Source organism: Vulpes lagopus, chromosome 2, assembly GCF_018345385.1.
Source record: "Vulpes lagopus strain Blue_001 chromosome 2, ASM1834538v1, whole genome shotgun sequence".
Lineage (NCBI taxonomy): Eukaryota > Metazoa > Chordata > Mammalia > Carnivora > Canidae > Vulpes > Vulpes lagopus.
In genome coordinates, this window is record NC_054825.1 from 84,468,275 (window position 1) to 84,480,316 (window position 12,042).

The window sequence follows — 12,042 nt, forward strand, 5'->3', positions numbered from 1 at the left end:
GAGATTTTAAAGCTTCAAGGACCAAAATGGTGGGGAAAAAAATCAGAATTATTTTGGGATAGGACCAAATATTTGTTAAATGTCTATATAAAGAGCAAATGTGGCTCTTTCCTTACTTCATCAAACATCCAATTATATTTGTTAAGTAATTATTCAGCCAATACCATGTCATAGACACCACATACCTTTTTTTAATCCTTCAATTGGGCACATTAGCTGAGATGATCAATTCTGTCACTGCAGTGGTAACATTGTTTATGCACTTAAACATCTTTCCCACTTGTGGTCTTTTCCCAACTCTTGTGTCTGAGACAGCTGTTGATAGTTGTTGTGTGCTGGGAATTTTTAGAAACACCAGCATGATTGGGTGGGCAAATATCTTCATCAAGAAGTCATGAATTGACTTGAGATAAGGAAGGGTGATTTGAAAACCTTCTTTCCCTTTGTCTCATTTGTACTTTCTCTTCCTTTAGTTCTTCTCTGTTGTGACTTCTGTCCTATAAGTCCCTGCAAACTTGTCATGCCACACACACATCTATACACTACTTCCTTGTACAGAACAATTGTCTTATTATTTTGTAAGAGAAAATCATAGATTCATATGTAAGAGATAAAAGTTGATGTCAGCTCCCTCTTAGACTACAGACTTCGGAAACAAAAGAAAAGGAGAGCTGTCTGCACAAGAACATATCCACAGATTGGGACAGTCAGTTCTCTCCGCTTCAGGAACTAGTCCATTCTGAAATCACAATGATCATTCACTGGCACCAGAATGACCAGCATTCCAGGCATCCTGGACAGCAAATTCTGGGACTTTCTTTTCATTAAAATGCGAAAGCATATTGCATTGCATTGGCCTGCAGCACACTTTTTAACCTAAAAGCAAATTCTAATTCTTTGAAGATGAAGCAATAAAAAAGAAATCTCAAACCAAAACAAACTTAAGTCTCTCTGGAAAACCAATTGATAAATACATTCAAACTGTGAATATATTTTCAAGCTTCTAAGCATTTATTTATTTAAAAATTATATGTGTTTCTGAAAACAACTGTCTTTTGATAATCTCCCCAGTACCAGAGCACACATAGATACTCCATGGAATCAAGGCCTTGTAGGTAAAAAGAATCATTTGTTAGATGGATTCTTCGGGAAAGAAGATCATACCAGAATCTTTTTCTTTTTTTAATTGTATCCTCTACACTATAGTGATCTACTATAGCAATCTATTATAAGTTGTATTTGTAGTGAATTTGTAATGTGTCAACTTGGCTAGGATGAACTACCTTTCCCAGAATTCCTGTTCCAGTATGTTTCTGGTTAAGGTGGGTCATAGGAAAGATTCTTATGGAAGTGTGAACACAAGTATTTGCATGGGTCCAGCTACCCATGGCCCCCACTCCTGATGGTCTTTTCTCTCTTAACCTGTACCTATGATCTCTTGGGGAACTCCTGCAACCGGGTGATGGAGGAAGAAAAAACTCAGGCCTACAGGCCTAGTGTACACATGATTGTGCATAAATGGCAGATGCCACTTAAAGTGGGCAGCTGAAAAGAAAATGCTCAGGTGAAGCATGACAGCCCTGCTCTGAGATGGCCCTGAAGGATAGTGCTGAAGGGAAACACTCTCAGGGTGTGGCACTTTGAGCAGGCGCCAGATTGTCCATTTTGCTTGGAAGGAGATGTGTCTAGAAGTATAAGTCTACACTGATTCCTGGGCCATGGTTAATATTTAGCTGGAAGGTCAGAGATTTGGAAGGAACATAATTGAAATATTGGTGACAAAAGAGATCTAGAGGAATTGACAGACCTCACCAAATGGGCATGACATGTGATGATATTCAGGTTCTACGTGAATGTTTACTAAAGAGAAAACTCAACAGAAGAATATTTACTAATCAGGTGGATAGGATGAGCCATTCCGTGGAGCCATTCCATCATTGCCCAATTGGTTCATGAATAAAGTGGTGATGGTGGCAAAGATGGAAGTTATACATGGGCTCAGAAGCATATACTTCTACTTACCAAGGCCATATGGCCATGGCCACCATTCAGTGCTCAGTCTGCTAACTGCAGAAATCAACACAGAGCCCCTTACATGTCAGCATTCCCAGCTACCAGCTAGCCACCTATTGGCAGGCTGATTACACTAGATCAGATCACTTCCTTTATGGAAGGGACATGCTTTGTTCTAACTGGAATAAACACTAACTCTGAACACAGATATGCCTTGCTTGCATATAGTGCATCTGCCCCAGGAACTTATTTCACCAATGAAGTACAGCAATAGGCTCATGCGGTTTATTGGTCTTACTATATCTCCCAATGATCAGAAGAAGCTGTCTTGATAGACTGACAAAATGGTTTTTTGAAAACTTAGTTATGGTCAGTTGTCCAGAATGCAAAGTATGCTTTAAGTCATCATCCAATATATATTTCTTTTTCTCTCATGGCCAGGATTCATGGATCTGGGAACAAAGGGTGGCTATGGGAAAGGCTCCTCACACTAGGCTCCTCCCTAGTGATCTGCTAAACTTTTGCTTCTCATCCTTATAATATTAGACTCCGCTGGTCTAGAAGTCTTAGTTCCAAAAGGAGGCATGCTTCTACCAGGGGACCCAATGATGATTATATTGAACTGGTGTGCCCCTGGACAAGTTGACTCATGCCACTGAATCAATAGGCAAAGAAGGGAATGACTGAACCCAGGCTGTTTCTGCACAGAGGTAAAGGGGAGTATGTCTCCAGTGCTAAAATCTTCTAAGTTGTCTCTCAGTAGTCCTATATCCTGTATTAGGTACATCGACTCAATTAGTAGGACTGCTACTGGCCCAGACCCTTCAGGAATGAAGGTTTGGTTCACCTCATCAGGCAGAGATCAACAACTAGCTGAGGTCTTTGCTAAGGACAAAGGGATTGTGGAATGGGTACTGGAAGAAAGCAGTTATAAATGCCAACATGACCAGTTGCAGACATAAGCACTGTAATAGTTGCATTTCTTCTTTATTATGATACAACTATATAGTTACATATACATATATATGCATATAAATATATATATTTAACCAGTTACTTTTTGTTTGTCCTTTCTCATCCCCTTATTATCTAACATGTGTTAATAGTAGCTAACTTAGTATCTCAATATATAAATTATAGGATAGCAAAGGGGAAGTGTGAATCAGCTAGAACCCCACTAAGAATAAACATCACCCCAAGTCAAAAAAAAGAACTTTGAAGCCTCTTTTTGGGCAAAGTTATGTGGTTTTGGTTGGACTTGGGATAGATGTATCAGATACAGATGCACACAGACATACACACACACTCACACACACCCTAGTGTTTCTGCTTCTGTCATCAAACCCTGACTAATACAATATTTTGGTTAAATTTTAAAAGGCTATATTCTTAAAAAATAGTTCTGTTCAGATATAAATGACATATAATAAACTGCACATATTTAAATTGTACACTTTGATAAGTTGTAACATATACATGAAACCATCACTATATTCAAGCAAGTAAAAATATTCACAACCCTCAAAAATCACTTCCTTCTTTTTATAACCCCTTCTCCCTGCCTCTCCCCAGGTACCCACTGATGTGCTTTCTCTCACTCAAGATTAGTTTGCATTTTCTAGAGTTTTATATAAATGGAATCAAACAGTATATGCTCTTTTTTTTTGGTCTGGTTTATTTTACTCAGCACAATTATTTTGAGATTCATTTGTATTGTCATGTTCGTTTTTAAATAGTTTAATCTAAAAGGTTAAATTCTTAATGAAAGGACTTAAAGAACAGATCACTCACAAGCATTTACATGCAGCATGACTGGGCATAATTCAGAGAAACAGAAATTCAGGCATTCAGAGATGATATGCTGGGACCCTGTTCCAGTAACAGGAAAATCTAGAGATGCTGTCGACACGCCAGCCTCGCTGTTCGGTGGACAGCATGAGCTTCTTTGGAAAGGGCTTTGAAAGGCTGCATCAAACAGAAATCTTGGCCAGTGGAATAGGGCTGTACAGCACCATTTCCAAAGTTTGTCTAGGAGATTAGGGAGGGAATAGAATAGCCACTGAATTTTGAGTGTGGCATATTCTGAGAAAAACATGGAATGACATCCACCTGAATAAAGATGAGTCATTCTTGTTCTTACCTTTCTTCAATACCATCAACATATAAATTCAGCAGCCCTTTGGGCTCCTTTCACCTTTTTTTGCTCTAGCCTCAGGTCCTATCACAGATAAGCCAAGAGTGACAGATTGCTCCACAGGGTCCCTTAAAGCCTTCCAATATGAGTCATGGAAAGCAACATAATGTAGCGGGCATTTGACTGAAAAGCAAGAGATCTGGATTTTAACCCAGACCTGGCACTTACTTACTAGCGTAGGACTGTGAATAAATTAGACTCACTGAGCCTCATTTCCTCAGCTGTCAACTGAAGGATCTGGACTATGTCATCTTGAAAAATCTCTTTATTCTATGCATCTAAGAGTGGAATAATAAAGTCCTGGAGAATTAACAGGTGTCATGACAAGAACCATGTAGATAACCTGAATCAAATCCCCATTTGTAACTATAGGCCCTATAGCATAACCAGCCAGCCACCTGTCATCCATGCATCCATCATCTATCCATCCAACAAATATCTAGTGAACACTAGTTTGTTCAAGACATTATGCTTGGCAAAGGAGATAAGAAGATGAACATGATCTAGCTCCTGTCCTCAAGATGCTCCCGGTTCACTCAGAGAAAACAAATCTATGCATAACTAATTACAACATTTGATAATTTTAATAATAAATATATTAAGAACAGAAATGGTATTTTGGTAATACTTTGATCCTCAGAATCTTGTACAGAATTAGAGGGGACTAATTTTTTTTTTTCGTTGAAGTAACTGAATATGAGTACATTTAGGCCAAAGATCATTTCAGAAAGTACTTCATGAAGATATAAAAGGAAAAATTATGAATATTCATTTCAGGCATTGTCCCTTTAGGAAATTCATGACCACGCCTTTTTCTTAGCATATCTTATTGCCAGTTATATATTTCTTGTATGTACTGATTACTGTAACAAATCTTTAGAAAGAGGAAGAGGAAAGAGAACAAAACCTAATTCTATTCTCCATATAGCTAGATATGTAATCATCAATAGTCCCTATTAGAAAAGGCCCAGGGGTTTCTGGGTATCTCAGTCAGTTAGGCATCCGACTCTTGGTTTCGACTCAAGTCATGATCTCAGGGTCCTGGGAATGAGCCCCATGTCAGGCTCCAAGCTCAGGGGAGAGAGAGTCTGTTGGAGATTCTTTTCTTCTCCCCTCCCTTTGCCTCTCCCCCTGCTCTCTTTCTTTTTCTCTCACTATCTTTCTAAAATAAATAATAAATAAATCTTAAAAGAAGAGGAAAAAAGAGAAAGAAAGAAGAAAAGAAAGAAAGAAAGAAAGAAAGAAAGAAAGAAAGAAAGAAAGAAAGAAAGAAAGAAGAAAAATAAGCCTAAACTGGGAAGCCATGAACTTCTAAGCAAAGGAAACATATTTAGAATTATCCAAATTTAGGTAATTTAATTTATTAACTTGTACTCTTAAATGCAAAGGTGATGATGTTAAACCTGAGGTTTATCCTCATAAAACAAGTATATTTCTGAGGTTCATTACACAAACACTAGAATGTTTACTTCCCATCCAAGTTGTCCAGAGATGTTTTAAGTGAATACATTTTTGTTTTCATTTTTTTAAGTTTTTTTTTAAATATTTATTTATTTATGATAGTCACACAGAGAGAGAGATAGAGAGGCAGAGACACAGGCAGAGGGAGAAGCAGGCTCCATGCACCGGGAGCCTGACGTGGGATTCGATCCTGGGTCTCCAGGATCCTGCCCTGGGCCAAAGGCAGGCGCTAAACCGCTGTGCCACAGGGATCCCACATTTCTGTTTTCAAAACAATTCTCTTTTATTCTCTTCCATTTTACCAGAATCAAGCAGCTTGAGTGAATCGATCAAAAAGGAAGGAACAGCTTCTACCAACAGAGAAATCCTGACTGTCGTCTCTATGTTACACTGTTGAAGATACTAGTAAGTAAATGGCATATGCGTGTTTTAACTTTAAAGATTTAGCTTTTCAGCAGTGAGGTGCCTGGATGGTTCAGTTGGTTAAGTATCTGCTTAAGGGTCCTGGGATCAAGCCCCATGTCTGGGCTCCTTTTTCAGTGGGGCATCTGCTTCTTGCTCTTCCTCTCACTTTTCCCCTCTCCCCCCTCCCTGCTCATGTTCTCTCTCTCTCTCTCTCTCTCTCTCTCTCTCTCTCACACACACACACACACACACACACACACACACAAGTAAATAAAATTTAAAAATCTGAGCAAATAAAGATTGAGCTCTTCAGGAGATCTGAGTGAAGACTGCTCCTCAGCTGACTTCCCCATAGCCAGCTATCTGGGTCATGTGACTGGCTGACCACCCCCCGCACCACCTACCTCCACTCTCTGACATGCCATCAGATCCCACCCAAAGGAGCCAGTCGTCTCTGTGAAACAATGAGCAATTCTTATAAGACACAACTGGCGCTCTGTTACTGTGGCACAGGAAGGCTTGATAAGATCTCCCAGTCATAGCATTCTTTTGTGTCAGCAGACACAAGTGGGATGTTCCTTCTGCAGCTCTTACTGAGCAAGAGGAAGCAGCCTGTGAAGCACAATGTTCATTGAAATTGGCTTTCATCTGAGGAATCCCATGGTGGCTCCTGCTTCACGATGTGCATTCTGTCCTACAGCTGAGCTCTCCTGATGCATTTCCGCTGTTTGTTCTTAGGGGAAAGCAGCACCTTTATGAGACTCCCTCTTTTACTAGGTAAAGGGCAAAGCATTGTGCCGGGCCAAGCATTCGGTGTCAGGATGTCTCCAGTGAGTCTGGAGCCTAGGAGGAACGTTAAAAATAAAATAGAATAAAACAATTCAAGCCTCTGCCACCCTGGCTCACTGATGAGGCACTAGCTCCGTTAGGGGAGGAACCCAAAGCCGCCCTGATGAGCCTTGTAGCACGTGCATGCTTTGTCTTTAGAGGCAGGAGGTATTTGTTGCTTTCCTTATTGTAGTGGGTACAATGCCACAGACCACAACAGGTGGACCTTAACTACAGATCTGAGTGCTGTGGGCCCTACAGAACGGCCCAGAAACAAATTGGACTCTGTTATCTATTGTATCTATTAAATTCCAGAGCAATTCTGGCTCTTAAAGGACAAATATGGGGATGGGGAAGTAATCCACATCAAATCATAGGTAAGAAGTCCCTCCATCTCATTGTCCTAGTTTTATAATTCAGCAGTTCACTTTCTTTTCAGAGAAAAACATTCTGGATTCAAGAGCATCTCTAATTAACAAGAGGTTTAAATCAAGTACATGGAGAAACAAGTCAACATGGGTTAGCCTAGCTTTCCTTCTTGCTGGACACCTCCTCTCATCACTCACAGCCCTTCCTCCTCTGCCCTGCCCCATCTGGACTGACCAGCCTATAGTGCAAAGGAAGATAAACAATGAACTCTCAATATGGATAGAAGAGTGAACATGTTATTTTTGTTTCCATGGCACTTTTGACTCTGTGCATATTTTTTTCCTTCTGCCCCTAAAATATCTGACAAAGTTAGGAAGGTGTGTCTATCTCAGCAGTAGAGGGAGTCAGCGGAGAGACAGGAACCAGGTAAGAAACCCTTGAACCTCAGAGAGATCTGGCAGCAGTACATGAAGGCGAGGTCACTTGTGAGTTTCCTGGCTCAGGCCCTCTTCATGATGCTGGGCCCCTAGGCACGTGGACAAATGACCAGTCTCCGATCTGAGCATCAAGGCTGGCTTTCCTCATCACCAGAAGCCTGAAATCCTATAGATGTCGGTGTGTTTAGAGGTAGATGTGAAAGTAGATGTGACAGGTATATAAGGAGATACTGACACTGGAGAACTTCAAAAACATGGAAGTTGTTTCTTGGAATCCAGTGTACTTGTTCTAGTCTGAGAAGAACAGATGTCAATCCTGTAAGTGACGCAGGACATGGATGAAAATGACAACCAAACACAATTAACTCTCTCAAGAAGGAAAGATTTGAAAAAGTTCTAAGAAATGAAAAATCTGGCTAAACCCCATGAAGAGGGCCCAAAACTGTTTTCTAAATGGCTTTTCTTAGCTGAGCTAATGACAGAACTCTTGAACACATGGAAATTTTGTGAAGTGTTCTGTTGGGTATTCTTATGAAAGGACTTGTCCAAGTTTCTGTTGACCTTCCTGCTACCTCTGACGTGTGCAGCTCATCTTTGACTGGAGTAGGCTTCTGGAAAAGAGAATTTATATTAGGGATTGACTTTGGATAGAAAGGATCTATGAAACTCTCTTCCTCAATCATCCTCTTCCCCTAAATTTGGTTAAAAAAATTAAATTAAATTATAATATAAAATGGATAATTGGTGACCAATGTTTTGTAGAGGGAAGTCCTGCATCAAGTAAGATATTCTGGGGGGCTTTCTAATTTTAAGATTCTATGACTCTAGGGGGCACCTGGATGACTCAGCAGTTGAGCGTCTGCCTTTGGCTCAGGTCGCGGTCACGGGGTCTTGGGATTGAATCCTGTGTTGGGCTCCCCATAGGGAGCCTGCTTCTCCCTCTGCCTGTGTCTCTGCCTCTCTGTGTCTGTCATAAATAAATGACTAAAATCTTTAAAAGAAAAAGATTCTATGTCTCTAAGAATCCTAGAAGAATAATGCTGATTATTTATTTTTAAAATTTATTTATTTATTTATTTTTAGAGAGAGAACATGATGGTGGGGGAGAAGAAGAGAGAGAACATCTTAAGCAGGCTCCACACCCAGCAGGCAGTCTGTCTCTGGGCTCCATCTCACATCTTGAGATCATGACCTTAGCCAAAATCAAGAGTCAGAGGTTTAACTGACTGAGCTACCCAGGTGCCCTGACTGATGCATATAGTTTCTGTTGGTGATCTCTGGATCAGAATTACATAAATAATATCCAGAGAGGTATCACATATTAGATTAGAATACATCTAATTCAGTTCATTTTTTAGGCAACAAAGCAAAACAAAAGAAATACACACACACACACACACATATGCTAACTACCTGCTGTGTGCCCAGTACTATAGAACTTGCAGCAAATAAAAGATACATTGCAGTGTGGTCTGAAGTCTATCATATAAACAGATGATTTTGGTGTAATATGCTATTTGCTGAGTAGAGCGATAGCCAGATTCACCTTGGCCCTATGGCTCTTAATTCACCTTGTGAAGGAACACGAAGGGCTTTTAGAGGAGGTAATGCCAGAGATGATACTTAGAGCTTGAAAAGTGATTATCTAGGTGAAGAAGATAGGGGAGAAGATTCTAGATGGAAGACTCACATGAGGCAAGTAAGGGTACCTGAATCATAGGGCTTCTTCGAAGAATTCCAGTAACTTGGTGTTTTTGAACTGTCAAGAGTAAGGCAGATAAGGGCAGAGCACACCTGTGGGGGCAAGGCACAAAGTCTGTCCGGAAACTTTAAAGCTTCTGTTAGGACATAGATGAAAGAAATCAGAACGGAATTACATCTTAGCACTTTCTGATACTAAGACTCCAATAATTAGATAGCGTGAGGTTAGGTTTCAGAGAAACTGAAAATTCAAGACAGAGGTTATGGTGAAATCAAAATATTTACTTAAAGATCACAAAAGGCCACTAGGGTTGAAGACAGGGTTAAAACATGATTGACATCTTGATGAGTTCATTATGGCCTCTTAGGAGAAATTAGTTTATTTGTTTACTTATTTATATTTTCTATTTTAGAGAGAGAGAGAGAGAGAGAATCCCAAGCTGACTTCCTGCTGAATATGGAGCCCAAAACTGGGCTCAATCTCACAACCCTGAGATCAGGCCTGAACTGAAATCAAGAGTCAGATGTTCATCTAACTGAGCCACACAGGTGCCCCTCTTAGGAGAATTTTAAAGAGAATTAGCAATGTCTGTCTCTCTCTCTCTCTCTCTCTCTCTCTCTCTCCCTCTCTCTCTCTCTTTTCCCCTTGGTAGCAACCAACAGGACATCTACAAAGGCCTGAATCCTGACTGCCATGAGGTATACCTAAGAATAAATGAGAACAAAATCAGAACATTAGGAAAAAGGGCGAAGGAGAGAGCCAAACTCGGCAGGATATGTGTAAAATGCTTTTAGTGACCTCAAATTATGGGATTAGAAATGGAATGAAAAGGAAATGGTTTAAAAGCAAATGATTGAATACAAGCATTTGAACTTGCCCTCTAGGAAGTAACAAGAGCAAACATGACTTAAGTTTTGTGTATTTAGAAAATCAGAAACAAGGAGGAATATTGGGATCATTCTTTGGTTGGGAAGCCGATAGAAACTGCTGATAGAAATTGCTAAAATAATTTCAGAAAAGACAAGAAAGACCTCCATTAAAACGATGAAGCGGAGAGTCCACAGGGCCTCAGGAGGGAAGCTGCTTGAATTGTTCCTTAGCATCTTGCTTCCCCTTCCATTTGTCCCAAACCCCATCCCTTAATAACTGGGCAAGGTCAAAACCCCGACAACTCTGGAGCAATGTGGGCCAGCTGTATCATTTGCAAGGCCTGGAAGGAAATGAAAATGTTGAACCTCTTACTCAAAAAGCAGAAAATAACATGCTATTACAGGTATTAATATATAACACTTTTCCCATTCTTCCACAGTCTTTCTCTTGACTTGTCATGGTGTCCTTTTTTTTTTTTTCTAACTTAATGTCACTATAAATAAAGGAAAAAATTAAATTATTCGTGAATTTTACCATTCATTTGTATATTGTGTATGCTAGTCTTAAACACAAATAGAAAAGCCTTTCATTTGTATGTAGAATCATCAAAACTACACAATTTGCATTTTATAGCTTATACATGCCTATGTATTTTATTCCAGAAGGGCAAAATGCTGCAGAATACTAACTCAACTGTTTTATTTCCACTTGTACATTCTACTGACACTCTACCTTCAACTTACAGATGGGTAAAGAAAGTCTAACAGGAAAGGCAACCATGGATTACTCTCTTTCATTTCGCTCATGATTTCTGTCATATATGATTGGCTAACACAGGGAAGTAACAGGAGTAAGGAAAGACATGATAGAGTTCCTTAGTTGTTTGTGTTTCTTAGAACTGCATTATCTTCTATCTGCATATGAAGCAAGTTCCCTTTCAAAAAGAAAAAGGGGCCTCTCCCGGTTGTCTGAATGCTCCTCCTCCACATAGTCATAAACCTAATATGTTGCCTTGATTTGCTTCACATTTCAGTGAACTCCTGCACATCATGGGTCCACCTCAGGGGTCTTTGTGACCTTTAAATGAGAATGGGACAACAAGGAATCACAGCAATCACTCACATTATATGTATCTTATCTGTTCAAACACATGTTCCATTGCCCTATTTGCAATTAAAAGCATGAGTTCAAGGATAAAATTATTGAGAACCTTAAAATGGCAGTAGCAGTGCCTAAACCAATCCCGAATCCGTCCCGGAAGCCCCTGTAAACCTCACACTTTGCACAGTCAAGAAGCCAGCCCTGGGAGCAGTGGACTAATATTCCTAACTATTGTCGAAAGTAACTGCTTCTTCCCAATAATTGTTTCTTATTTTAACTACAAAGCTGTTTCAGAAAGCCTTCTGAAATTAGCAAGGTCTTCCCCAATTTGTAATTCAGCCTCATAGAAACAAGGCAGTAAGACTAATAGTATAATTTATAACTCAACCTCATAGAAACTAAGGCATTAAGACTAATCAATGGCAGGGCACCACACCTGGAGAAAGCATTTAGCTGCCTAAGTCAAAGACTTTTTGTTATATTAAAAAGGAAGAGTGAAATGATTTGAGCTAACATCCTAATGACTATTATAAATTCTAACCTCATTCACTCGAGATCCTAAAGCAATGACCTATATAGCTAGTCCACTGTCTACTTTGGATTTTGAGTAGGGAAAGTTCAAATCCAGAGAGCTCTCCTAACAACCAGGGAGCAAGATGGAA